The sequence below is a fragment of the Suricata suricatta genome, chromosome 4 (assembly GCF_006229205.1).
Source record: "Suricata suricatta isolate VVHF042 chromosome 4, meerkat_22Aug2017_6uvM2_HiC, whole genome shotgun sequence".
Lineage (NCBI taxonomy): Eukaryota > Metazoa > Chordata > Mammalia > Carnivora > Herpestidae > Suricata > Suricata suricatta.
Window position 1 is genome coordinate 116631186 of NC_043703.1, and position 25745 is coordinate 116656930.

Here is a 25745-nt window from a genome sequence, read left to right on the forward strand (position 1 = left end):
CAGACCCTCCAAAGTGTCATGGCCAGGTGCAGAGAGACTCTGGAGAAGCTGTCCTTCTGGGGTTCGGGGCAGGGCTGGGTTTCTTCAGATGATCACTTTCATGTACTCAAGTTAAACGCCACCAAAGAGGAAGAAGAAACCACTTAAGCCTTTATTTTTGATTTCTCAGGTAACAGACACCTTAAAAGGCAGCATGGGGAGAACCATTCCCTAGTGGGGCTAGTGTGGTGGATATTTGTTGCTTGAGAGCTAGGGTCTCAAATTTCATTTTGGCACCCCTGATTTTAAAATCATGATGCCTACCCTGTTTGTTGATCGCTACTTCAGGGTTCCAGCTGCCCCAGTGCCAGGAAAAATTTTTCACGTGGGGATTACGAGAAATAGAGACCCCTGAGAATGAAGCTTTAATGGCGTGAAAGCCCAGTGAAGCTCACAACTTTGGTCTATTTCAAATAGATTTTGGGAACAGTTTTAGGAACAGACCAATTGTTGGTCCCTAAAAACCATTTGTCAGTTGGTATTGTGTCTCCTGACTCCTCCCTCCCTGATATCTCAGCATTTTAACCCCACCTAGGTTTGGAGACTAGTTTGTTAAAGATCTTTCATGCTTGTGACCAGGAATGGAACTTCTGAGTCAAAGCTCATTTCTTTTCTTTTCTTTTTTTTTTTTTTTATAGTTTATTGTCAAGTTGGTTTCCATATAACACCCAGTGCTCTTCCCCACAAGTGCCCTCCTCCATGCCCATCACCCCCTTCCTTTTTCCCCCTCCCCCTTCAGCCCTTAATTTGTTTTCAGTATTCAAGAGTTTCTCATGATTTGCCTCCCTCCCTCTCCCTAACTCTTTGTGAGGAGCTTTGCCTGGGGCACTGAGAAGGCCTGTTTGGATCAGGACCGTTGGAAGGTTATCCTCTGGAGAGGAAGTACCACTCTGAACATTCAAGACCTCGCTTTTAGGCCCCGCTCATTATTCACCCACAAGTCACTTAACTTCCCAGACTTAAAAAAAAAGTCTATAAAATGGGATTAGCCTGAAATGCCTACGTCAAATGAAGACAAAATGAAATTCATGTGCAACCCTGAGAGTTGTAAAATGCTCTAAAGATTGAAGGTACCTGTTTTTTGTATCTCCGGAAATGTTAGAGGCGAGGTGCCATTGCTTCTACCTACTAGACTTCTATCCCACCCAACTTCCAGCTAGGAGACTCTTGAGTCAGATCCACGTTCTTTATCACTAGCTGGGCCTGAGCACCAGATAGCTTATCTGGTCTGCCCTGATGTTCTGAGCTGGAAAACTGAGAATCTCAAGAAACAGAAGAAACAGTCCAAATTTCTACTCAGTTCCCATGAGACCAGAGCAGAGGCAGGACCCAAGGAGATTGCACCATAGCTTTTATCCCTTGGTTTCATCCGACTCTTGTTTGAACCTCCCACTTTGTTGTTGCAGCTACTTTTTGAGATGAAAGAATAGGAAGAGAACTTTGACCCTCTCCACGAAGCCTGCATTCCTTAGTCCAGGGTTGAGTTTTTGGGTTGACCTTAACCTACTTGTGGTTAGAAGCAGGGCCGTATTCTTACAGGATGTGTCCAGTATCATTCACCACGACTGTTAGTTCCAGAAGCCAGGCCAGTTGCACTGCAGAACCATGGGCTCTTGTGGCTTTCTTTGGTGAGCAAACCTACTTCCTGTAGGGCTTCTTTCAAGTTCTGCCTCCTCTAGCGCCTTCTCTCACTGGTAAATTCACTCCAAGGACTTCCTTCTTTGAACTCCAGTGGCATTTATAGGCTGTTTCCCATAATGTGATGTGCAGATTTTTTTTTTCTGATTCAGTGTTTTCTCACTATCTTCCTATGTGGGTCGCATCTGAACTCACGTAAATTCTGTAAAGGCAGGGATCATGCTTGTTGTCCAGCATTGTGTTGAGTGCCTTTCAGTCAGCACAGCACTTCCTTATTTTCTTTTTGCTTAGCCCTTCCTTGAAATAGTCCTTGGTGTTGAATTGTGTGTTAGGAAGCCAGCTGGACCTATGCCCTCATTGAGGAGTTCTATCTCTACTTTGTGGGAAGCCATCTTAATGCCTTGCCTCACATGTTGCTTTGGGGGCTGTGCTGCCACACCAGTGTCACCTTGTGCCGAAGGTCTGAATGTGAGCAAGAGCTCTCAGCAGAGGGAGCCAGCAGTTGAGCTCTCTCCCAACTGCCAGGACAGATGGTTATCCTGCCCAAGGGGCTCATTCTCTGGGTAGTCCAGAGAAGATGCCAGGAAGGCTGCAAGTGGGGAGGTCAGAGAGGCAGCAGGAGACCAAGAGATAGTGGCCCTGCTATCTTATCACAGAAACCAAGGAAGGCAACAGTTGAAAACAAGTGGAGATGCCTGGCGCCAAATGGCTCAGGAGGGGTTTTCTGGGCTAACGACCAGATGAGTTCATGGGCTGTGGCAGCTGGCAGTGGTCTCCCCTGACAACCCCATCTAGAGCGCCTCCACCCCATCACTCTGCCACGCCTCCCTTTTACTCTCTGAGTAGCACTGTCATTAGCTAAAATCATCTTGTTTATTTCTAGCTCATGTATCTAAAGTATCCTCCTTGAGAACAGCAACTTTGTCTTCTTCACCCTTGTATTCTCAACTCCCAGCATAGTGGCTGACACTCAGAAATGTAGGGATACGTGCACAGACGTGTCCAGAGTCCCCCGGCTAATAAGTGGGACATCTTTGGGGGCTTGGGGAGAACAGCAGGAAATGTGCATATGTTTTGAATACTGATTTTAAAGATTGTACAATTTAAAAATTAACGAGTTAATCATAGAAGATTACCTTTTAGAAGGTAGAAGAAGGAAAGCACATGAGAATAAAATCTGCATATATGGCTGTTTACTTATTTAGAGATGAATGATAATGTAATATCACAGATGAAAACATCTGGAGTTTCTACAAATTGTATAGAGACGGAAATTTAGAACTTTAAATGCTTTAACTATTTAAGAAGAAAGAATAAAAAATGAATTAAGCATTTGACTCAAATTAGAAAAAAGAACAATATAGACTAGGAGAGTCATGAGGAAAGAAACATGTACTATAGCAAAAATTATTGAATTTTAAAATAGAATAAATTCATGTCATTTTTTTGAAAAAGCAGTAAAATAGTAAAAAAGGAAAACATTCAAAATTAGAAATGAACAAGGGTATACAACAAATGTGTAAGATAGTACTATGTGTAACCAGGTTCATGAATTCGCTACTTAGTGAAATAGGTGATTTTCTGATAAATTTGTATGTGTGAATGAAACCAAAATTATCTTATCTTAAGCTAAATGGAAGACCTGAAAGATCAATTATCAGTGAAGAAATGGAGAAAAGTGTACAAGTATTATCTCCATATGCTTCTATGAATGAGTTCTTTCAAACTTTCAAGGAACAGGTAATTCTCATGCCATTTTCTTTATCATATCACCATTCTGACTTATTTTAATTAATTAATTTAACTTTAGGTATAATTGACATACAACATTATATTAGTTTCAGGTATACAACACACTTATTTGGTATTTGTAAATATTGCAAAATGATCCCCTCAGTAAGTCTAGTTAGCATCCATCACTATACATTGTTAGAATTTTTTCTTGTGATGACAGTATTACTAATTATAGTCACCACGTTGTACATTATATCCCCATGACTTATTTATTTTATAGCTGACAGTCTGTGCCTTTGACCCCCTTCACCCATTTCCCTCACCTCCCCCTTCCTCCTCTGGCAGCCACCAATCTATTCTCTGTACCTATGAGCTTGTTTCGTTTCTTAAGAGTCTATATATAAGTGAGATTATATGGTATTTGTCTCTTTCTGACTTATTTCACTTTGCATAATGCCTTCAAGTTCCATCTGTGTTGTTAAATGGTAAGATTTCATTCCTTTTAATAACTGAGTAATATTCCATTGTGTGTGTGTGTATCTCACAATGTACGTGTGATTATGTATATATTACAATTTTAAAATTCTGTTTTGTGGCTGAATAATATTCCATTGCATATATATATGTATATATATACATATATATACTTTAATCTGTTCATCTATCAGTGAACATTTAGATTGTTTCCATATGTTGGCTATTATAAGTAATACTGCAGTGAACATGGTGGGTGCAGAGATCTTTTTGAGCTAATGTTTTCATTTTCTTCAGATAAATACTCAGAAGTGGCTACACTTCTGAATATAAATCATTCCCACCAATAGTGCACAAGATTCCCTTTTCTTCACATCCCTGGAGTAAATCCTACTTGATCATGGTGTGTGCTTCTTTCAATGTATTGTTGAATTCACTTTGCTAATATTTTGCTTAGGATTTTTTTTTATCTATGTTCATCAGAAAGAGGGCCTTTAATTTTCTTTTCTTGTGGAGTCCCTGTCTGATTTTGGTATCAGGTAATGTTGGCCTTTGTAAAATGAGTTTGGAAATGTTCCCTCCTCTTCTGTTTTTTGGGAAGAATTTGGAAAGAATTAGCATTAGTTCTTTGAATGTTTGGTAGAACATACCTGTGCAGATGTTTGGTCCTGGAATTTTGTTTGTAGGGAGTTTTTAAATGACTGACTTACTCTTCTTACTAGTAATTAGTCTATTCAGATTTTCACTTTGATTTGGTCTTGGAAGTTTGTATGTTTCTTCGAATTTATCCGTTACTTTTATGTTATCCAATTTGTTGATATGTAATTATGGTCTCACAGTAGTAGTCCCACGATCATTTGCATTTCTGTTATATCAGTTGTAACATCGCCTCGTTCATTTCTGATTTTACTTGAGCCTTTCCTCTTTTCCTCTTGGTGAATACAGCTCAAGATTTGTCAATTTTGTTTACCTTTTCAAAGAACCAGCTCTTAGTTTCATAGATTTTTTTTCTATGTCTTTTTAGTCTACAATTTATTTCTGCTCTGTTCTTTATTTTCTTTTTCCTATTAACTATGGACTTTATTTGTTCTTTTCCTAGTTCCTTGAAGAATAAAGTTAGGTTGTTTGAGATTTTTCTTGTTTCTTGAAGTAGGCATTTTTTTTGCTGCTAACTTCCCTCTTAGAACTGCTTTTGTTGCATCCCATAAGTTTTGGTATGTTGTATTGCCATTTTCATTTGTGTCAAGGTGTATTTTGCTTTTGCTTTCTTCATCAACCATTGGTTGCTCAGTAGCATGTTGTTTAATCTCCACATACTTGTGAACTTTCTAGTTGTCTTGTAATCGATTTCTAGTTTCTTACCATTGTGATTGGAAAAAATGATTTCAGCCTTTTTAAATTTGTGAAGACATATTTTGTGGCCTAATATATGATCTATTTTGAAGAGTATTCCGTATGCACTTGAGAAGAATGTGTATTCTGTTGCTTTGGGATGGAATGTTCTGTATATATCTGTTAAGTTCATCTGATCTAAGTTTTGTTTAAAGCTGATGTTTCCTTATCAGTTTTCCATCTGGATGATTTATTCATTTATGTAAGTGTGTATTAAAATTTTCTGCTATTATTGTATTGCTGTCTATTTCTTCTTGTAGTTCTGTTAATATTTGCTTTATATACCTAGAAGCTCTCAGGTTGCATGCATAAATATTTACATATGTTAAATTCTCTTGTTGGATTGACCCCTTTTGTCATCATTTAATGCCCTTTATTTCTTATTGCAATCTTTGTTTTAAAGTCATTTTGTCTGATGTACGCGTAGCTACCCTTTCTTTTGATTTCCATTTACAGGGCACATCTCTTTTCATCCCTTCATTTTCAATCTGTATGTCCTTGCATCTGAAGTGAGTTTCTTGTAGTAGCATATAGAGGAATCTTAGGGTTTCTTTTTTTCAATCTATTCAGTCACTGTCTTTTAATTGGAGGATTTTTTCCATTTCCATTTAAAGTAACGATTGTCATAAAAAAAATCACATAACATAAAACTTGCCATCTTAACCATTTTTAAGTTTACAGTTGAGTACTGTTAAGTATGCTTATATTCTTGTGAAAAAGATCTCCAGAACTTTTATATCTCTCCTTTCCCACATCCCCCTCACTCCCTGGCAACCACCCTTCTATTTTCTGTCTTAATGGATTTGGATACTTCATATAAATGGAATCATACAGTATTTGTCTTTTCATGACTGATTTGTTTTACTTATCATAATGTCCTCAAGATTCATCTGTGTTATAGCGTGTGTCAGAATTTCCTTCCCTTTTGAGGCTAAATAATATTTTATTGTATGTAAATATCACATTGTGTTTATACACTCATCCATTGACTGGCTCTTGGGTTGCCTCCACTTCTTGACTATTGTGAATAGTGCTGCTGTGGACTTTGCTGTATAAATATCTCTTGCTGTTTTAACTGTTGTAGAGCATGGGAATATAAGAAAACCAACCTAACTCACTTTTATGAACACAACCTAATAAATCATGCACACACACACATACACACACTTCACACCACACTCAGTAATATAGATGCATACATCCTAAATAAAGCACTAATGAATGTATCCGTATAGTAAAGGAACAGTAACTACCATTGGACATTTATTGCCCATCCCATGATGCATTAGAACTTAGAACACATTAGCAGACACCTGGGTGGCTCAGTCAGTTGTGTCCAACTCTTGATTTTGGCTCAGGTCATGATCTCATGGTTGTGAGATTGAGCCCCACATCATGCTCTATGCTGGATATAGAGCCTGCTTAAGATTCTCTCTCTCTCTCTCTCTCTCTCTCTCTCTTTCTCTCTCTTTCTGCCTCTCTGCTTCTCCTTTGCTCATATGTGCTCTCTCACTTGTTCTCTCAAAGGAGAAAAAAAAAAAAAAAGGAACTTAGAACCCAGTACCTTGGTCAGCTAGTAAATGGTAGGCTAGGATGGCAGCCCAGATCTACTCAGCTCCAGAGCCCTGATGCATTTGGTGAGTTTGTTGAAAAGGTAACAATGGCCCCATAAAAGAAATCCACTAATATCATATTTCATAGAAGTAGGTCAAAGGAAAAAACACAGACTTAAGAGTCTCTCATGGATAGTAAAGTATTTGAAGATGAAAATCAACATTGTCCTTTATTTTTGAAACTCTTCTAATAAATTAGGGGAAAAAAGAAGCTTTATTAACATAAATCTGAAAGAACACCCAGCATCATTCCTTTATTTTTAAAATTTTAATTCCAGCATAGTTCACCTATAGTGTTACTTTAGTTGCAGGTGTACAATATTGTGTACAATATTGGTGTACAATAGTGACTCAACACATCCAGCATGCATCTTTCTTAAAAAAGAAATAATGTTGTCAGGGATAAGACAGACCCATTCTAACCCCTGTTCTCTCACAGTATCCTGAAAGGATAATCTAGCCAATGTAATAAAGCAGGATAAAAAATGTCATATTAGAAAGGAGACACAGTTTTTAGCTGCAAACTAACTATCTACCTAGAAACCTAGAGATAATCAATGCTGAAAAATGGTTAGACCTAATAGAGAGCAGCAGTTGTCCACTGAAAGACATATATAAACCTTATAAAATAGCTTTCCGAGCACAAGAAGCAACCAGTTGTGATCAAGAGAAAGAAATCTCATTCGTCCTAGCAACCAAAACTGTAAAATACCTTCGAACAAAATTAACAGGAAATGTGCAAGACATACAGGAAGAAGACTACTAAGCTTTTCAGAAGGACATAAAGAACATAAACGGAAAGGCAGATATGCTATATCCCGTGAGGGGAAGACTTAGTGCTTTAAAGATGTTTATTCCTTTTTAATTGATCCATAAATCTAAAATGCAAGTCTATAAAAATCTCATTTTTTTAACTTGGAAATATTCTAAAACTAATCTGGAATAAGTGAAATGACCATTTTTAAAAATTGAAAGAAGAAGAATGTTGGGGGAAATTTTATTACCAGATAACTTGCTATAAACCTGTAAGTTAAAATAATATCATGCTGGTGGTGGACTAATTTAAAAATTAACAAACTTTATTGTTGAAGGAGTTAAGATTTAAAGAGATAAGTTGCCAAAGACCACAGAACTCTAAATGAGCAGTGTCAGACTTCCAAACCCACACTCTTAACCACAACACAATCCTGCCTTCCTAAAATATACACAGATGCACACATTCATAAAACAATGAGAAAGAAGTGCATTAAAATATTAATATTAGTTATCTACAAATGAAGGAATTATGGAGTGATTATTCTTTTTTCCCCCATTTTCTATCCTTTTCTTGAATTTTCTAAATATTCTATGGAGAACAATTTTGCTTTTATAATTGGACAAAAAGGACAATGCCTGCTATTTTCAGAAACCAAAGTTCCACTGCCCCTTCAATGTGGGAATTTGGCCAAGATCTTATTCTTGAACAGCATCAGTGAAAGGGCCTTGGGAATGCTCTTGGGCGCAGCAGCAGAGGCATGTCATATATGGAAACCTTCCATTAGGATGACCTCATTACTGGACCCCATTCAACATAAACCTTGCCTGCAAGAGCTAGCAGAGCTCTTTGGACAAAACCTGGAGGGTGGAGAGCTGAGAAAGAACTGACCTAAAGAAGAGAGAACTGGGCTTTTGGCCTGTAGAAGGCCTCTGCATCCCTCTGGGCTCACCGGGTCTCTGTGATCAGTTCCTAGGGAAGGATTACTTTCCCCGTCTTACTCTCCTCCAAAAAAGAACCCCTGCAATGGCCAAAGGGTTATTTCTGTCTTTTTCCTGAGCCTGAGTGAGAACGTAGGTTGTTACTTGTGTTGGAGAAACGGTAATGGGTTATTAGTGGGTGAAAGAAGTGGAAACATCACCTAGACTAAAGGAAGTAAGGCTATTCTTAGATATTCCTCAGCACTTCCTTGTGGTTCTTTCCCGATTCCTGGCAGCCTCCTCTCTCTACCTCACCTTGCCTTCAAAACAGCACTGGCGCCTTTGCCACCTTGAACAGCTCTCAAGCTCTTAACGGCTCTGCTTGCCATGCTTACACATCTGTGTCTAGAACTTCTCGCACTCAGCCTAATGTCTACACCTCTCCCATGGCTTTGGAGTTTTAAATTATTAGATTTTTTAGGTAGGCTTCATGCACAGCACAGTGCCCAACACAGGGCTTGAGCTCACAATGCTGAGATCACAACCTGAACTGAGATTAAGAACCAGCCCCTTAAGTATTCTTAATTGAACCATGGTGGACTCAGGATAGCTTTATACAAATATTTCAGTTCCCAGTCTTAGTGTTGCTCTGGAAGCACAAGATTATGGCCTTTGGAACTTAAGTGTGGCCTAGGAAGAAACCATATAATGAGGATGGAATCCTGTGTTAGTTTGAACAGTTTTCATTGCACTGGCAGAAATTCCGTTCAAACTGGTGTTCAGGCACAGCTGGACCCAGTGCCCACTATCATCAAGATTCATTTTTTTGTTTTGTTTTTAAAATTGCATCTTTTTTAGTTTTTTATTTTTTTTAATGTTTATTTTTCAGAGAGAGAAAGAGACAGAGTGCATACAGAGGAGGGCAGAGAGAGAGACGGAGACCTAGAATCCCAAGCAGGCTCCAGGCTCTGAGCTGTCAGCACAGAGCCCTATGGGAGGCTCGAACTCATGAGCCATGAGATCATAACCTGAGCCAAAGTCAGACACTTAATCGGCTGAGCTACCTAGGTGCCCCAGATTTTATCTTCTTTAGATGTTCATTTGAAGGAGAGAGCGAGGCAGACAGCACAAGCAGGGGAGGGACAGAAAGAGAGGGAAAGAGAAAATCCCAAGCAGGCTCTGCACTGTCACCACAGAGCCTGACGCAGGACTTGATCTCATAAACAGTGAGATCATGACCTGAGCCAAAATTAAGACTCAGTCGCTTAACTGACTGAGCCACCCAGGTGCCTCTGTTTTAAAAATTTCATTTTTAAGTAATCTCTATACCCAACATGGGACTCTAACTCACAACCCTGAGATCAAGACTCACATGCTCCACCAAGTAAGTCAGGCAGGTGTCCCAAGACTCATTTTGTATTCCTATCTTGGCTCTTATATATACTCAGTGTTTATTCTTTAATTATTTTTCCAATATGGTAGCTTTGATGGCTATAGATTTATATACTATTGTTTTGGTAGTCCAACAAGAAAAAGAAAACCTCTTTCTCCAAAAATTCCCCCCAAAAGTCCTGGAATTGAATTGTTGGGTTATGGGTTTGGTCATGACTTCATCCAGGACCAATCACCATGGCCAGGGGGATAGAATGTTCTGATTGGCCAGTCCTGGGTTATATGCCTATACACCATCTGAACCACAGGCACTGAGAGTGGGAGAGAATTCATCCTCCAAAGAAAAATCACGATGCTATTAAGAGTAGACGGAGGAGTGGATGCTGGGCAAGCAAAGGCAACAGATGTCTGCAGCAGGTGCCTGGGAGAAAAAGCGAGGTCCTACCTTCGCCACTGTGGGCAGTTTGACCTAAGGTGAGCAAACTAAGAAGACAGAACTGGGAACACCAAATTCTACAGGCTTCAGATAGTAACATTAGAATCATGAGGTGGTGACCCCTTCACTCCCAAAAAGGCATGTCACACATCCAGGCCATGGGTCTTCCGTTCATTGAATTTGCATTTAGTGAGCACCTATTTTGTGCAGAGCACTGTTTGAAGTACACAGAAGTAAATGCTGTCCTCCCTGTCTTTAAGGAGTGGATAGTGGAGTAAGACAAAGGAACCACCTCCCAGGAAACAGCACAAGAGCAAATTGTTCCTAACTGATGAGTCTACACAGGGCAGGCAACTTCACATGAGTGTGGAGGGAACCCAAGCAAGGGGGGGATGAATGTTTTCACTTTATGCTCTACTTTTATCATTTAACTCATACTCTATAATTATAATTTATTTATACTCTACTTTAACTCTTTCAATAAATATTTACTGTATGCCTACCAAGTGCCAAGTCCCCAGACTCTGGATACCTAGCAGAAAGGTTTTCCAGGATATGTAAAATATTAGGAAGAGAACATAAATCAATTGAACATGGGGGCAAGTGAGTATAGAATACAAGGATGCAACAACGTGGATCCAGTGATAGAGCAAAAAATATAATCCACGATCACTTACATTCCCACTGTGGATGAGCCCAAGCAACACATAGAGGGTTCTGTTTTGCCATGTAAGAGATGGCACAATATAGAGCAAAATATGTGCATATTATATATATAATATAGGGGCACCTGGGTGGCTCAGTCGGTTGAGCGTCCCACTTCGGTTCAGGTCATGATCTCACGGTTCATGGGTTTGAGCCCTGCATCGGGCTCTGTGCAGACTGCTAAGCTCAGCCTAGAGCCTGCTTCAGATTCTGTGTCTCTTTCTCTCTCTGCTCCTCCCCTGTTCACTCTCTGTCTCTCAAAAATAAATAAATGTAAAAAAATTATATGTAATATATAATGTAGCAGGTACAATATGTAGTAAAGCACAATATAGAGTAAAAAGGGAACTCTGCTGGAACTCAGGTGGGTGCAGGCATTGGGGCAGAATATAGTACTAGCTGTCTGCTAACCTAGCTTAACCTAGGTGGCGGGCTGCACGAATTTTAAACTCCAAGTTCCTTTTCAGTGACATTTTAATAATATTTAATGACAGCAAACTTGGAATTGTAATTGTTGGCAAGTGATTGGGGGTGCAGCTGCCAATCTTTATTGGTGGCCGAGTAAGATCCGAGGCTCTCAACTTTCAAACTGTTTTTGTTTTGTTTTAATACAGCTCACCAGAGTTTAGTAAGACAGCCTGTGGGCCACTTACTACGTTGATTCCCCCTTCACAGCAGAAAAGGAACTTGCTGTAACCACAAAGGGTTTCTGTACAAGCAACTTTGGGGAGTCGAAATTTGGAGACAACTATGTGGTTGTCTCCTTATTTATGAACTTGGGAAGAACATGGGAATACCTACCCAAAACTAATCTTTGAGGTTTTGATCTTGTAGCCTTTCTTTCTTTCCATAATTGGCTAGCAGGGTCTGTTGTATATACAAACCATTCTTTATGCAGAAAAATAAAGCCCTATCATCAGACTAAAAAAAGAATATTTTTTTTCCTTTCTTCTTCTTCTTTTTCTTTCTTTCTTTCTTTCTTCCTTTTTTTTTTTTTTTATTAACAAGGGGCTATGCAACCAGCCCATCCAAATATAGTATCAATTTTTTTTTTTTAGTGAGTGGAAAACTACTGGTGTTAGAATTCAGCCTGGATCAGCCCTCAGGAAAACTATCCCCCCAGCTCTGGCCCATGAAGTAAAATAGCAGTGCCGAATCAATTTGTCCATGGCCCAGACTGAGGAAAGGTCAATAAAAGTTGCAGATAATTTGATATGATCTTCTTGCCACTGTAGGGCAAAAATTATAGCAGTGACCTGTGGTGGAATTGCTTTTTAAAGACTATCTGCTCCTTATATCCAATGCTCATCTGAGAATTCTGGTTTTCACGACTTGTGAAAGAGCTGGCATAGAATTAATACACAAATCAGCTTTAAAAAATTTTTTTAACATTCATTTTTGGAGAGACAGAAACAGAGTGTGAGTGGGGGAGGGGTAGAAAGCGAGGGAGACACAGAAATCTGAAGCAGGCTCCAGGCTCTGAGCTGTCAGCGCAGAGCCCGATGTGGAGCTTGAACTCACAGACTGCAAGATCATGACCCAAGCTGAAGTCAAATGCTTCACTGACTGAGCCACCCAGGTGCCCCTCAAGTCAACTTTTAATTTGAGTTAGAGGAGGCACAGACTGTTTTCACTCAAGAAAGATGAACTGGATTCTGGGTTTAGCTCAAGAGAGCTAAGTCCAAAGAGTAAAAAAAAATAAATAATAAACACAATCAATAAAACTGGGGATGGGAGCCCTCTGTTCAGGAGAAGCATTCCAGAGGCAAAAAGTCACTCATGGGTGCTTTATTTAGATCAGATTTTTAAATTGTCTGGGCAGTGAATTGGACTCTAGTCAGAGATCAGCTTCATATTTATAAAAATTGGGACAGTTGACCTCATTTCGTGAAAGCCAGAGGAAGTGAACTTCCTGGGTGTTTGTTCCCACACAAACTCACTTTCCAGAATAACAGCTCAAAACCTTGCCGAGTCTGCCCTTGTTGCCAGGGTCCATTCTCACCACAAGGTGTTATTGAAGTAAAGTATTTTTAAGACGGTGAAAAAATGTATTCTAAACTTTAACTTTTATGAGGTCCTAAGTGGCCTTTTTCTATTTTCAGTTTTCACGGCTTCTTCATTTGATGTGTTAAAGGTTGTTTTAGCTAGCCAAGAATTCTTAAACCAAACGTAGGATAAGTAAGACCTGCATTCGCTGTAACATTTTGAAATTAAGACTGATTCTAAATTATCTGCACGTCGTCGTTTTGGGAGAACCTCACCCTCAGACACTTCCAGCAGTTCTCAGTGAATCCCAGCTTGCAAGTTTATTTTTCTCCTCGGCACTAGGGGAGGGCATAACGCTGAGGTTATAAGCAGGCTCCAGAGCCAGACTGACCTGGGATGGATTCCTGGCTTCCTCACTTACTGGCTATGTCATTTCAGTAAGTGCCTTACCCTCTCCAGCGTCAAAATCCTCAACTTTATGAAATGTGAATAATACCAGGAGCAAATGAAAGAATGGATACACGGGGCTTAGTACAATTTGGGGCATATAGACACAACTCGATAAGGGGTAGTATTGATAATAACAATCATGGTAAACGATGAGGCCTAAGCCAGTAGTTTGCTGTGAGTCACCCTTTGGGGACTCTAATTATGCAAGGGAAACATCTCTCTCCTGCCTAGAGAGATGGACAGAGGATCCCAACACTCCAGGGAAACCATAACCCATGATGATACAACATGAAGGGGGACAGTTCCTGCTTTCATTTACAAGCCAACCTTCTGGGTGGGCAGGTCCGAGGGTCAGGCAGATCTTGACTTTTAAAAGAACCATCTAGCAGGGAGGCTATCAGTCCTGCTTTTAAAGCCCTCTAGTCCCATCCATCCCCCTGTCCTTGCCCCACTATGACTCTCCTGCAGCTCTTCCTATCTGAGAATGAGAGTAGGGACCTGGGGCACCATGCTTCAAGGGTTCATGGGAAGGACAGGATGACTGCAGGAGTCAGAGGAAGGCCCTCCTGATAATAAATAAAGGAAAGAGTACATATCCTGGGGGCCCTCCCAGGCCAGCCCAAGTTTGAGACACTTAGAAAGTCAAAGGGGTATAGTCTGTTTCTAGTTTCTCCAGGGTCAGGGTCACTCTAGAGGGCTGGAGGGAAAAGGAGGTACATGTATCTTTTTACTTAGATGTATGATAGATTTCAACATTCTCCTTTTGGCTGTTATTTCTCCATTTAGCACTGGCTGTCAAATGCTGGGTTTCTCATAGCGATCACATGTGGACTTTTCTGTGGGTCCCATGCAAACCGCACCGCCCTACCCAAGCTTGTCACACTTCCTTGATATGGGAAGTCTGGCCTAGTCCAAATGCTCTCCTCTGCCCTTATCCCCACCTTTTCCACTGGAACATCCACAGCCTTTCTCTTGGGTGGGGCATTGGCAAGAACAGCCCAACCACCTTCTCTGTGCCCATTGGTTCTACGAGGACACCCCAAAACTGAGGCTGTCCACTCTGCTCCACAAACTTCCCCGCTGTCTGCCCTATTATTGCCATCCCCCTGGCATCTTCAGGTGGGCTTAAGGCAGATCAGTACAGTCAATGCCCAGTAGACACCCAAATGGAAAAGGCAAACTATTATGGGTACCTGTTTCCTCCAAACTGTCCTCTTGGAATACCCCCTCCCTTGTGGGTAGACCCCTCCCCCTCCACAGAGTGATAGAGGGAGCCCCTTGCATCACAATACGGCTCTTCCCCAAGGCTGGGGACTCAGCTGGGAAGACTCAGTCTCCTCCTTTCTCTGGCTTTGCCCTGTAGGTACCTGGGGGTGAGGACACCAGAAAGTAAGTTGGCTGAGCTACCTCTCAGTCAACCCTAGGGGAGGTGTTGGCTCCATTTTTGGCCGTCTCCTAGAGCCTACTGTTTGCAGTTGGGGCCATAGCAATAATTTCAGGGAAACAAAAATATTCACTCAACATTCTGTAGCAGATAAGATTTTATCCTGTTATTCAAATACTCTGTATCTTTCTTGATTTTTTTTATCTCCTTGTTCTATCAGTTACTGAGAAAATTGTGTTACTCCCAGTATGATTGCAAATATATTTATTTCTCCTTTTTGTTTAATTTTGCTCTCTCTACACACACACACACACACACACACACACACACGTTTATATGTATATGTATGTATACATACATATATACAAGTGCTACTAGGTGCATACAAATGCAGAAGTGTTACATTCTCTGGTGGACTGCTACCTCTTTCCTTCAGGACTGCTCCTTGCCTTAAAACATACTTTGCCTGATGTTGGTATAACTTCCTTTTGACTAGCACTTCTTACTTTCAACTTTACTCAATCTTTGTGTTTAAGGTGCATCTCTTCTAAGTAGTCAATTATCAGTTTGATATTAAATATCCAGTCAAACAATCTTTATCTTTAAATAGGAATATTTACTCAATTTAAATATAGTGTAATTACTGATGTATTTGGGTATAGGCTCACCACATACCATTTGTTTTCTATTTTTCTCTTTTCTTCCAGGAAGATCAGTCTTTTCTGTTGAGGTCATTGTTGCCTGGCTAAGACCCATCCCTATTGTGGAGGATAATCTGCCTAAGTCAAAGTCTACTGATTTAAATGTTTTATCTTTTTTTTCTTTTTATAAGAAACATACTAAATATTTTTTAAATATTTATTTTATTTTTGAGAGAGAGAGAGAGAGATTGAGTATGAGTGGGAGGGGGGCAGAGAGAGAGGGAGATACAGAATCCGAAGCAGGCTCCAGGCTCTGAGCTGTCAGCACAGAGCCCGACGCGGGGCTCAAACTCATGAACTGCGAGATCATGACCGGAGCCAGTTGCATGCTTAACCTACTGAGCCACCCAGGTGCCCCAATGTTAGTTTCATCTTTAAAATATCTCCACAGAGGGTCTGACTGTGCAGAGCCTGCTTGGGATTCTCTCTCTCCCTCTCTCTCAAAATAAATAAATAAACAAATAAACCTAAAGTAATAATAATAAAAAACCTCCAGAGAAACACCTACATCGATGTTTGGGGCCACATATCTGGGTACTGTAACCTAGCCAAGAGGACACATAAAGGTGACCATCAGGTCCAGCGGAAAGCCCAGAGTATTTGACAGGCCCCTACCCCCAGTGGCTCTGAACTCCCTAGCCCCATAAGTCTGCCAAAAACATTGATAAGCTTCTTACTCAACAACTTCTCCTCCTCCTCCTCCTTTTTAAAGATTTTCTTTTTAAATAATCTCTACACCCCAACATGGGGCTTGAACTCACAACCCTGAGATTAAGAGTCACATGTTCTTCCAACTGAGCTAGCTAGGCACATTGCTTCTTGATCAGCTTCTTCTTCTTTTTTAATTAGAGAGAGAGAGAGAGAGAGAGAGAGAGAGAGAGAGCGAGCACGCTTGTGAACCAGGGAAAGGGTCAGAGGGAGAGAGAATCTTAAGCAGGCTCTATGCTCAATGCAGAATCTCACGCAGGGCTTGATTCCATGACCCTGGGATCATGACCTGAGCCAAAATCAAGAGTCAGACACTCAACCAGCTGAGCCACCCAGGTGCGCCAGAACTTCAACTTCTTGGTCTCTTCCCTGTGCTGCTCTAACATGGAAAGATGTCTCAAGAGGAAGATGGCACATAATATCAGATTTGCCCAGATAAGATTCCTCTCTCTAAAAACCTGGCATTTTATGTCCTACTTGCTTTGGTAGTTCTGGGTATCTACAATGAATAACTCTTTTCTTTTTTAATGTTTATTTATTTTGAGACAGAGAGAGACAAAGTGTGAGCAGGAGAGGACCAGAGAGAGGAGACACAGAATCCAAAGCAGACTGTAGGCCTGGGGCTGGAACTCACCAAGCATGAGATCATGACCTGAGCCAAAGACGGTTGGTTAACCTACTGAGCCACCTAGATGCCCCATCCCAATGAATAACTCTTAAACCCAGAACAGAGCAATACTTCCTTAAGATGAAAAATAATGCAAATTATATCAAATAATACTAGAGTAGGGTCCTCAGTGGTGTATTGGAAAGAACGTGCTTCAATATTATCTGTGTAGCTAACAAAGCACAGTCACCTGGACTACACCCACCCCCTCCCCGGGTTTAATGAACCAAAACCTGTGAGATCAGAGGGGATGAGTTGAGAACACTGAATTAGATGCATTTTCATTAAAGACAAGAATGCCATTTGTAGGGGCAAAACATTAAACATTGTTCTGAAAGTTCTAAATAGTGTAATAAGTAAATAAGAGGTAGAAATATTGGTTGAAATAAATATTTTCAGATGATAGATTATCTACCTAGAAAAGAAAAACTTCAAACTAATGAGTTTAAGATGACTAAATATGTGTGTATATGTGTATAAAATAAAACGTTTATATTTCCTATATGTTAGTAATGAGTTAGATGATACAACAAAAATGTATGGGGCACCTGGTTGGCTCAGTCAGTTAAGCATCCAACTTTGGCTCGGGTCAGGATCTTGTGGTTCGTGAGTTCTAGCCCAGTGACGGTCTCTGTGCTGACAGCTCAGAGCCTGGAGCCTGCTCTGGATTCTGTGTCTCCCCCTCTGTCTGTCTGTCTGTCTCTCTCTCTCTCAAAAATAAATAAACATTAAGAAGGCAATATAACAAAAATGTTAATGTAGTAGCAAATAGGGGTGCTTGGGTGACTGAGTCGATTGAGCATTTGACTTCCGCTTAGGTGTGATCTCTCGGTTTGTGGGTTCCAGCCCCTCCTAGGGCTTGCTGCTGTCAATGTGGAGCCCACTTGGGATCCTCTGTCCCTCTGCCTCTGCCCCTCTCCTGCTTGTGCTCTCTTCCTCTCAAAAACAAAACATTCAAAACATATATATACATATAGTAGCAAGTAAAAATCTATTTAAGAAAAACAGAACTGTGCAGGACCTATATGATGAAATCTTTGTGATGTTATTGAGGAAGATAAAGTGTTGAGTAGGTGGAAAGACATAAATGGAAAGTCTAACCATATAAAAATATAAACAGTATATAAATTAGTATAAAATTCATGTAATTCTAGTTAGGATCTCAATTTTTTAAGGGGGACTTGGTGAAAGAATTTTACACAATGGTTTTAAAGTTTTTCTGGAAGAATAAATGAACAGTAATAACCAAGAACTGTTTGAAAGAGAGTAACCATGCAATATATACTTCTGCAGATATTAAAGCCTAGAGCTGTATTTAAAATGGTGAGATACAGGGGTGCCAGGGTGGCTCATTTGGTTGTACATCTGGTTTTCGATTTTAACTCAGGTCACGATCCTGGAGTTGTAGGATTGAGCTCCACATCAGGAGCTGGGCCCTTCTTGAGAGTCCCTCCCTCTGCCCCTCTCCCACACTTACGTGTACTCTCTAAACAAATGAACAAACAAACAAATACAATGGTGAGTTGCTGACACAGAAATAAGTAGGCAGATAAAGGAAGAAAGCAGAGTACAGAAAGAGAACATTTCAAATCATGGAGATGGTATTGACTGGTTTGTAAGTATATTGACCAGTAAACAAATAGTGATGGTTAGTAGCTCTTAGAGGAACAGAGAAGACAGGGAAGAGTGAACCTATCTCACAGTTTACATTAGAATAGATTTCAGCAGGATTCAATAGAGGTTTCCACATAAGATATGAAATAACAAAAGTGGGAAATGTAGGTGAATACGTATGTAATTATGAGTTGATGAATGACTTCTTGAAACATGGCCCAAAGGTACATACCATGAAGGGTAAGACAGATATTTTTATGTCAAAACTTAAAACTTTATCAGAGTAGCGTTTATCTTGGGAGGATTATTGACTGGGAGAAGTTACGTGCAACTGATTTGGTTGTAAAGACTCACTGCACACTTAAAATTTGTATGTATGCTGTTCTTCAGTTTAAAAAAATTTTAAGTAAAACTTCTGGTTGGAAAATGATGCCAAGAAAATAAGTTTTGAAAAAATGATAAACTAAGAAGAAATATTTGCTATGTTGACAATATACAAAAAGTTTATTAACATCTCTAATATGTAGTTATTGTAAATCAGTAAGAAAAGATTAAACACCCTAATAACAATTAAAAATGCACAAAACGAATACATATTGAGAATAAACAAGAAAAGATGCATAGCTCATTAATAACCAAATATAGGCAAATTTACACCCAAGATAGCATTATTTTTTACCTATTAGATTGCAAAGATTAAAAGGTTTGATGCTCTCTAGCTAGGTTGTAAGTAAATGAGCACTCTTGTACTTGAGTGGGAGAATAATTGCAATTACTTTCCAGAGGTCTGGCTTAGCAAAATGATTTATAATTAGTGTGCATTCTACTTGATCAAGAAATTTCTCTTTTTGGAATGATCCAAGGAGATAATCCCACAAGTACACAAGCATAAGTAAAAACATATTCATCACAGTATTGCTTATAATAGTGACAAATTGGAAACTAGTTAGATAGCCAATCAGAAAAGGACTGGTTCAAGAAATACATTGAAATGAAATATATACAGCCAGTAAGATAGATGGTGCTGAGGATGGTGCTGGACAAAGAAAAAAGAAATTCCAAGATACCGCCTTAAGTGGTAAAAGTCGGATTTCTTTATTTCTCCGTGTAACAGACATTTATTGAGAGCCCACATATGGCAGGCCCTCCGCTAGTCACAAGGGATACAGGAGTGAGAAAAAAAAAAGTAAAAGCAATTACTGCCTTCTCGGAGCTAATATTCTAGTGGCAAATGAAAAATAACAAAAACTGAAATAAGTTATGTAGTTATAAAGCAGTGTGTACAGTACAATAGTGTTTTTCTAAATGTGTATTTGTATTGAAAATGTCTGCAAAGAGTTTAGTTCATAGTGGCTTTCCACATGGTGGGGATTTTCATTTTCCACTTCACACTTTTTTTCCCTGAAATGTTTTGAGAGTGTATCCCTTTTTAATCAGAAGAAAGTAAATGAATCTATTCTGACAAAAAGAAAATGGCAAAGAGAGTATCTGAATAAATTATATTTGCTGTTTCCTTCCCCCCGCCCAAAGAAATAAAAAGATCAACAACTCTCAAGTGGAAGAAATTTTTTGACATTAGAAAAAAGTGCTTGGATACAACTCAAAACCACAGTGTGTGGTTGTATAGCCATTGTGGAAGGCCATTTGGAAGTTTCTTACAAAACTAAACACACCCTCACTGTATCATCCTGCAGTCATACCCCTTGGTATACATATGGGTTGACAATTCATGTCTATACAAATACCTGCTCAAGGATGTTTGGGGAAGCTTTATTCATAATTGACAAAACTTAGAAGAATCTACGATGTTCTCCCGTGGGTCAATGGATAAATAAACTGTGGTACCTCCAGACAGTGGGCTGTTATCCCTTACTAAAGGGAAATGAGCTATCAAACCATAGAAAGACATGAAGAAACCTTAAATGCATATGATTAAGTGAAAAAAGCCAATCTAAAAAGGATTCACAAAAACAAAACAAAAAGGCTACATAGTGTGTGATGCCAACTATATGACGTTCTGGAAAATCAAAACTATGGAGACATTGAAAAACTCCATGAGTGCCAGGAGTTGGAGTGGGTGAAGAGGGATGAATGGATGGAGCACAGAGGATGTTCAGGACAGCAAAACTATTCTGTACAACACTTTAATGATGGACACATGTCATCAGACATTTGTCAAAACCTATGGAATGTAAACATCAAAAGTGAACTCTAATGTAAACTATGGTCTTTGGGTGATAATGACATGTCAGTGTAGGGTCATTGATTATAATAAATGTACCAGTCTGGTTGAGGATGTTGATGGGGGGAGACTACGTGTGTGGGGGCGTAGGGCATATATGGTAAATCTCTGCACTTTCTGCTCAATTTTTCTGTAAACTAAAACTACTCCAAAAAGTAAATATTTATTATTATTATTATTATTATTATTATTATTATTATTTTGGAACACACAAGAGATATTACCTCACACCCATTAGGATGGCTGCTATAAAAAAATGTCGGTGTGGATGTGGAGAGATTAGAACACTTGTACACTGTTGGTGGAAATGTAAATTGGTGTAGCTGCTGTGGAAAACACGGCGGTTGTTCCTAAAACAAACTTAAAATAGAATTTCCATGTGACCCAGCAATGCCACTTCTGGATCTATATACCCCAAAGAATGGAAAGCAGTGTCTTGAAGAGGTTTTTGTACATTCATGTTTAAAGCAACATTATTCACAGTAGACAAGAGGTAGAAATAAACCAAGTATCCTCCGATGGATGAATGAATAAGTGTGATATATACATGCAATGGAATATTGCTCAGCCTTAAAAAGGAAGGAAATTTTGACACATGCTACCATGTGGATGAACCTTGAGGACATTATGATAAGTAAAATAAGCCAGTCACAAAAAGACAAATACTGTACGATACAACTTACATAAGATACCCAGGGTTGTCAAAGTCACATAGAAAATAGAAGGGTGGTCTCTAGAGACTGGGGAAAGTTGTTTCATGAGTACAGTTTTGTTTTTGCAAGATGAAAACATTGTGGACTTGCACAGTAAAGTGAAGTACTTAACATCACTAATTGTACACTTAAAAATGGTTAAGATGGGAGTGGCACCTGGGTGCCTCAGTTGGTTAAGCACCGACTTTGGCTCAGGTCATGATCTCACAGTTCATGGGTTCAGGCCCCACACTGGGCTCTGTGCTGACAGCTCAATGCCTGTAGCCTGCTTCAGATTCTGTGTCTTCCTCCCCTGCTTGTGCTCTGTCTCTGTCTCTCTCAAAAATAAATAAACATTAAAAATTTTTTTAATGGTTAAGATAGTACATTTTATGTTATGTATAGTTTACCACATTTATTTTATTTTTTAAAATTTTTTTAGTGTTTTATTTATTTTTGAGACCGAGAGAGACAGAGCATGCGAGGGGGAGGGTCAGTGAGAGAATCCGAAGCAGGCTCCAGGCTCTGAGCTGCCAGCAACGAGCCCAACGCGGGGCCTGAACCCACGAGTGCGAGATCATGACTTGAGCCGAAGCTGGATGCCCAACCGACCGAGCCACCCAGGTGCCCCAATTTACCACATTTAAAAATAAAATTAAAAAAACAAAAGAAGCACCCAGCCTTCTTAAGAATGTTATGAAACACAGCAAAAAGGAAAGAACTTTGATTACATAAACTTCAATAAGGTGAGTCTACCAGACAAAATCAAAAGGCAAATGTTAAATTGGAAGGAAGATACATATTTGCAACTGTTGGCATAGGCTAAAGGCTAACAGTAATCACTGATGAAATACACCAAGAACTCTTATAAGTCAAGAAGATTAAAGTGAACCATCCAATGGAAATAGATGTGAACCAGCCATTCTCAGAGAAAGACCAAAAAAAAAGTTAATAAATGCCAAATGATTTCATTCTCATTAGTTACCCCAAAATTTTACATTTTAATTTTAAAACAAGAAGGTGGCAGGCCACCTGGCTGACTCAGTAGAGCATGCAACTCTTGATCTCAGGGTTGGGAGTTCAAAGCCCCACACTGGGCATGGAACCTACTTAAAAAAATAAAAAATAAAACAAGAAGGTGCTAAGTTTCTCCTTTTGGATTAGGAAAAATTTGAAAGATGGCTAATTGCCACATAGTTCTTTAGGGCACAAGGAGAGCCAGAAAGGCTCAGCTGGACAACTACCTGCAGAAGGAAACAAGATGCAAACACCAATTTCCAATTTTTCTTTAAAAAAAAAAAGCCATGTGTGTTATTACTTTCATAAGCAGAGGGAAAAAACAATTCTAAGGTGATGAATCAAACGAAGGTTAGCATGTTTCCAAATCTAATAAATATAATGAACAAAAAAATTCACTGAAAAAAATCATCGAAACTCAGTGTCTGAAGAATGTGAAGAAGGAAGTGGTCTCAGACACTAATGGCAGGAGTGTAAACTTCTACAACCTTCTCATAAGACAGTTTGGTAGTTTCCTCCAATATTTCAAATGGTTGTCTGATCAAATAATTCTGCTTTAAGAAAATTTATCATATAGGTACACACAAAAGCACATATATAAAGTTTTATTAATTTCAGCAATGTTTACATAGGGAAGAAATTGGAAGTGATCTGAGAGTCTGTCAATAGGATATGTTTAAATAACCCATAATATACCCCTACTATGGAAAACTATGCTTAGGTTTAAAAAATTACCTGAACTGATTTGGAAAGACATCCAAAAATGTTATTAAGAGAACATGGCAAGTTTCAGAACAGTTGTAAAGAGGGGCCTGGGTGGTTCAGTGGGTTGAACTTCCAACTTTGGCTGGGTCATGATCTCCCAGTTTGTAAGTTCCAGCCCCACATCAGACTCACCGCTGTCAGTGCAGAGCCTGCTTCCGAGCCTCTGTCCTTTCTCTCTGCCCCCACCTCCCCGCCTCTCAAAAAAATAAAAACAAACATTAAAAAATTTTAAGAATAGTTGTAAAAACATGTTATAATTCCATTTTTATAAAGTAATAGAAAATGTAGAAAAATCTGAAAAAAGAAGGAATACACATCATACTGTTAACTGTGGTCATCTCTGATTCAGGTCTGTGTGAGATTGCAGGAGATGTTTGTTTTCTAAAATACACATTTTCGTACTCTTGAGGTTTTTTGCATTGATTTTTGAAACTGGGGGGTGGGGGGACAAATTTAAGGGTGGGTTTTCGCATAGTATAAAATATTGAGTACTGGAGGTACTTGGTTTAGCCTCTTTCCTCCCAACCCCTCCTTCTGTCTATCAAAGTCAAGGCAGACTGCACCTCCCTAAGAATTTCCTAAGAGCTTCAGTTTATTCAGTTATCTTTCCTTTGTGATCTCTGGGCTCTTTGGACTCTGAATCACAACTAACCCCCTTTGATCATAGGCTTTTTTACTGTTTACCAGCTGACTGTGCAAGCGATGTGTGAACATCCGGCCTCAGTGCTAAATGCTTACCAAGAAACAGAGCCAACCCTGACACTGTGAAGGGAAACGATGCCTCCTTTGGATTCCTGATCAGGACAAGAGAGACTACTGCCCTGTCCCCACCCAAGGAGGGAGACTCGGGAGAGGAGCTCATGACGTGGGCACTAGCTCTCAGCTGCTTCGGCCAGTGAGGACTGACAGCACTCCGTCCCTGCTGGACAGCTCCCACTTTATTGCTGCCTTGCAGGCCCCATCATCTAGTGAGGGCTTTTCCAGGAACCTGAAAGGCTCAGGGAAGTTTCCCATGGGGCCTGGAGTTTAGACTTCACAATAAGCACTCAGTTCAATTGTCAAAACGTAAGTATACCTCATGATGTCTACAGTGTCCCTTCTCCAAAGGGGACAATCACAAGCCCTCATGTAAAGCCTTCCCTAACCTAGCCTCTGAATTTTCCTCCTCTGAATCCACATCTGTTAATCCTCAGTTAATGAAGAAGACAGACCTGCATCAGGCTGCTGCACCAGGTCATCCAAAACCATGTAGAATTCCCATGCAGTATCCCCAGAGTGGGTGCAGTTGTGCCTGTCTGGACAGCTAAAAGCTGAAGGGAAATGGCATTCATACCTGGAAAAGAAGTCCTGTGTGCCCTACTCACCCGCTGCTCACCCCCCACAAGCTCCTTAGTCTTGGGCTGAGTCACGGGGTGGGGATGGGGGAATGTTCCCCAGGACACCTTAAGCAGGTATTTGATGCATGCTTCTTCTGTTGAAGGGTAGGTATCCTGGGCACCCCAGAGTTTCTGATTTCATCCATTTGGGTGAAGCATGAGAATGTGCATTTAGGTTACCCTGTCATCCGGGCGCTGCCTTCCAGTTAGGCTGGTGCCCTTGGGAATCACTGGATTTGAAGATGGGGCAGAGTCAGGAAGTCTAGTCAGATGGCTGTGTCAGGACCAGGGCCTGAAGCAGAGGGGGGCCAGCAGGGGTGGGAGGGAGGCTGCAGAGCTGAGGGACATCTCCAAGGGGAGGCCACCAGGAAGGGAGCCCAGCTGGCCGCAGAGCATGGGGGGTGGGGGTGTCTAGACTGACTTGGAGTTTCTCACCTGAAGGACCAAAGGGAAAGATTCTGAGGTTGAAAACCCAGGAGGCACAGTAGCATTGAAGGGAGGGGACAGGGTTCAGGTTTGCAGGGTCATCTGGGTAGAGATGCCCAATAGGCACTGGGTCATTTCAGTCTGGATTTGGCAACAGGTGTGAGGACTGTGGGAATGCGTGAGCGGAGGGTACTTGCCACAGAGCTGATGGCTGATCGTGTGGGCAGTGAAACAGCTACCCAGGGAGAGAACATGACTTATGAGAAGAGCAAGAACCACAGGACTGTGGAAACTTCTACAAACTTGTGAGTCTCATTAGGTGTGGTAAGACAGCTCCCTTGGTCTGTAATTCCCCCAATTTAGGGATCAGAAGAGGAAATCCAGGAAGGTAAGGGAAATGATAGGGGACAGTGAAGTTCCAGAGGGGACTGAAGGTGTCCTTGGATGCCCAGGTTGACTCAACCCAGCATTTAGTAGCTCGTGTGAGGAGCAGTGGGTAAGGAGGGCACATGGGATTTCTTTCTGGATGGTGTTTCCCTTCAGCTTTTAGCTGTTCTGCGCTTGCACCAGATGAGACATGAGTGCACCCACTGTGGGGTACAGCATGGGTGTCCCAGGCC

The 25745-nt window shown here is 40.3% G+C and overlaps 1 long non-coding RNA gene across 1 annotated transcript; it reads left to right on the top strand.

The window, feature by feature from the left end:
- Nucleotides 1-885: 885 nt before the first annotated feature.
- On the top strand, nucleotides 886-25644 carry LOC115289970. Its single transcript, XR_003907900.1, has 4 exons — nucleotides 886-3417; nucleotides 10265-10430; nucleotides 24011-24388; nucleotides 25283-25644. It is a non-coding gene; the product is annotated as an uncharacterized LOC115289970 (long non-coding RNA).
- Nucleotides 25645-25745: the final 101 nt, after the last annotated feature.